The following is a 4,624-nucleotide window of genomic DNA, read 5'->3' on the forward strand; positions in this document are numbered from 1 at the left end:
AGACATAATCATAAAACATCTTTTTGCGACGTAAAATCTTACAAAATAGTATATTATATACCAAGGGACTAAAGTGTGTGTTTTAATTCCGAGGGTGCAGGGCGCACTTTAGTCCTGTGGTATATACGATATTTTTTGTACTTCGGTAATCAGCTACGGCAATTTCAATGTTAAAGTGCAAATTTGAAAGAAAAAATTTGATTGATTGTAGGATCAATATACCTGGTAATGTCAAATTGTGACCGTATAACGATAAATGTCAGTTGGATTTAAAGATTCTAGTACTACGGCGTACAAATGCTCGTTTAAAACATTGAAGAACAAGCTATAAGGAAACCTACTGCCTTCCAAATTCAAAAAGATATATGGAAAACGGTATAATAAGTGTAAAATATGGTGCAAGAATAAATATGTACAATGCAGGTAACCATTAATCATTAAATTGTGTTTGACAATTCAGTGTGTACTGTCACTTTTTGTCTCGCGTCGCGTTGCACTTTAGTCCCTTAAATGAATGACAAAATACGTTGATTTAGTCCACGGAGTACAAAAAGTACTTTTTTAACAGCCATAGCACACTTAAGCGCACTTTTGCAGTGCTCATTTCACACTAGATTTGTAAGACGTTCAGAACCCTTGGCATGTTCAAAATCGTTCGAGCATTTGGAACCTTCAGATCGTAAAGAATCCTTACGATGACTAGAACATTCTGAAAAATTAGAACCTTGTGTCTTCAGTATTTTCAGAAACTAAATAGCATTATGCGGGTCACTCTGTAATTGGGCGCATGCCTGTTGAGGGCCCAAAACAAGAGAGGGATAAAATTTGTAGCATTTAGATACTTTCCAAAATATGTGCATTGTTTTTCTTCGCGTCTGTACAAAAATGGAACGTAATGTAATGTTTTACTTGTTCATTTGTAGGAGATCAATAAACCTATGTTGCGCCGCTCTTATAAATCATCACATTAGTTTATCATTTGCCGCAACCAGGCTAATGTGCACCAATACTAAACATAACCCATAATTCGGCTTCGGAAATGTTTGCTTAATCTACGAGTAGCCCTCTTATTCGAGAGAAGGGTTGAATTTTATGTCATTGAGGGCGGGGGGTGGGGAGATTACTTTTGATTTTTTTAAGGTTCCAGACACGTTTTACACATACCAGTTCTTCTTCGACGTGAAAGTTTTGTGTGAGAGAACCTGCCAAGTTTTCGTTATGTATAGTTTTCACCTCAAAACCCTAGGTTAAATTCACCGTTACCTGCGAGTCCCGACGCCCTTGGCTTTCTGACAGAAAGTGGCTATTTTGCTGCCAAACCATTATGAGAATTAGGGCACCGGGTTAATCGCGATAACCGAACAGGAGTCAAATAATTCGTAACTTATAAGCTACATCCTCTAAATTTAGAAAACGAATTATGTATTTCTGTATAAGCTCTACGAATCAAAGTATGTAATAATTGTTAGTAGCTTGCCAGTAACTTAACGTAACTTTTATCGACACTTGATCGACTTTTGCTGGCGTTATGCTTTTATACACGTAGATCTCCTCCTGAGATTGTTTAGCTAGTATATGGATTCGATATTGAATCGTAGAATACAAGTAGAGGTCATATTTTGCCCCTCGGGCATTCAATATTTAATCACTGTGTTACTCCGGTTAGATGCGTGGATTTCCTTTCTTTTTTCTTTGTTTTAGGTGATCGTTGCATTGTGGAGAGCTCTCTTCGGCAGCACATTTACCCACATGTAGGATTTTTCTTCTTCTTATGTTTGTACGTACATATTGTGTTGCAAGACTTTTCTATATTCTGCCCTGTAAATTTTATGTGATCATTGTTGAATTGGGGGATTTTAATTGGATGTTTAATTTGCTAAGAGTTTTGAGTCATTTTTAATCAATAATTTAAAATACCTGTAATTATCCTTATATTTGTGAGGAAACGTTATCAATTTTGAAGACAATTTTACTTGACATTAATTGGAATCAAACAGTATTCTTTTCGTTGATTTCACTATTATTTCTCTTGTATCTTCCCAAGATTTCCAAACAGGGAAAGTAAAGTATTTAAAGATGGTGGTTGGCTTGGAGATCCCGAGTAATTTCTAAGAGATTTCTCCACTTTTTCTTATAGGTTTATATATGTGCAAATATGCAATGATGCAGTGGTAAATGCATTTTATCGTAAAAGGAATTGGAACGGAGTAATGCAAGGATAGAATACAAATTCTAACTGAAAATGTAATTTACTAATACAATATTGACGACCTTGGCAAATACAGTTTTCTAATTTGCGATATTAATAAGAATGAGTGATTGGACAAATTAATTATTTACTTCATGTCCCTTCAATAGTTGCACTGAGCCCTGATAAAGTATTCTAAATTACATTTGAAATGTATGACCTTGACTTCCCAGCATAAACAAAAAGAGGCGTTGAGTAGTTTGTATTGGAAGAAAAATTCTAGAAAAGGGAAAGCTTGTACATAAAGAACAAAATACCAAAGTTCCCAGTGTGTTGAAACCAATGATTATTGCCTCTTTTCAGATAAGGTACATCTACAGTGCAGACTCGTATGATACACAATCAATATAACTTGAATTACTGAATAATGGATTCTACTGAAATTGCAGCTGTGCACAACTGATTTATAGCCCATGACCTCGACAAACTAGCTTTGTTTGACTAATTTTCAGCAACAATATACCTACAACGGGATTATGTTCCCTCCATTTCATTAGTCTAATAAACACGATCAACGTTTTAATATTATGATAAGATATTGCTTCAAAACCGTTCCGTGTTGAGAGTTAGGAAAAGACGAAATATAGAGGGAAAGTAACGAACCAATAAAGTTTGTAAAACAAGTAGGGTGCGTTAGAATAAAATTTGGCGTCGGCAGGGAAGTTCGAGGTGAATTTTATTTGCATTGAGTGCGGTGGTGTGAATTATGTTCTATCAAATGGAATTGAGTGCTGCGTTTTAATTCACTACCGCAAAACCTTAATTTTTAATTAACTGTTCTGAAAAGGTTTTAATTTATTGGGTGCCCTATAAAATTAGTAACTTTTGTATCGTAGCTTGTAACGTATAACTTTGAATGCACACTCGGTTTTGCTGTTGTAATATTTTACATTCGACAGTGTTACATAATCTCCTGACAAAGTATTGCACTTTATATTTGGCGTAACACAGCGTTTTATGCTGCATTGATTTATAAACGTTTACCCGATTCATTTTGATTAATGATAAATTTAACTATCACGGTTTTGTGGTTTTTCATTTAAACTAAATTGGCGAACGCTCATCATAAATTATGGTAACGCAGCATATCGTGCGAATGGAAATAAATAGTACTTTTAATTAACGCAAAACCTAAATATCTGGACCGTTCAACTAAACTGATGACGAACCAAAGGAGCATACTCTAGGAAGATGATATTTGTACATCCCTCTTATATTAATTACATGATTATTGACAGTCAAAGTGATCTTAAATTTTGACTGAAGTTGAAATATCCATTTTGGAAAGGATCCATTACCTGGTCTAATATTAGTGCAATACGGGGTCATTGGATTTGACTCATTTTCAATAGGCTATTGATACATGTGGCATATAGGTCAACTGTGCAAAGTGTGAACCGAATTGGTCCAAGCGTTTGGCAGTTGTTCACGGACAGACGGGCACCATCGACAACCCTGTAAAGCTTGCATCGCTTTGCTCTGGCGCTTAATAACCCAATAATAGTATGTCATATACCAAGGAACGTGGTGTTTTTAGGTGAATTTTTCGAAAGAAATTCCCATGATGTGATGGTTTTGTCCGTCCGTCTGTTCCTCGTTCACCTCGAGAACGAAAAGAGACACTGATGTCAAATCTTCGCCAATCGATTTCTACGAGTTCAAGGATTAGTGCTATTGAATATGATCCGGATTAAAAGTCGTGTTTTCAAATGCGAGTTTAGTGTCGGTTTCCCTACTGAAAATTGTATACGATTCTTCTAGTTAAACTCAGGAGGGTGCAGATTGTCGCCCGGAATAAATGTTTCGAATTCAACACATCAAAATAACCAAGTAGCACAAATTACAAATGCACAAATAATTAATGAGCACGACTCCGTACCACCGAATAATGAAAGACAACAAGCAAATGAAATAGTCGATCATTTTATGGAATTCAGGCTAACAGTATTCACTCCTCACCGAGAAAAGGGAATGCATCCTCCTTCTTTCACCTCATGAGAAATCGAGAGGAATTAAGTCATCAAGTACTTATCATAATATGGTCTATAAAAATGATCCTTATACTTTTTTCTGTAAAAATCACCATTCCTAAGGTATTGCCCTTTGAATGAGTTACATTCTACTCATTTCGACACCACCGGTGAGGAAGTATACTTGGCGCGTTTTTAACGTGGTTTCCCCGGTAGGCCTACTCCACGATCTGTTATGACGGGTTTTTATGGGAAAATACTGTCTTTACGGCATGATGATTATTGATTTTGAAATTAACATATAGGTGATTTAAAGTGTAGTTATGATTCCTGTTAATATTTTAATCTGATTCGTACTCTTCAAATTCGACTTCAACAGTTATGTCTTCTTAGATTTCTTCCTCTT

This window comes from Photinus pyralis, unplaced genomic scaffold (assembly GCF_008802855.1).
Source record: "Photinus pyralis isolate 1611_PpyrPB1 unplaced genomic scaffold, Ppyr1.3 Ppyr1.4_LG4, whole genome shotgun sequence".
NCBI lineage: Eukaryota > Metazoa > Arthropoda > Insecta > Coleoptera > Lampyridae > Photinus > Photinus pyralis.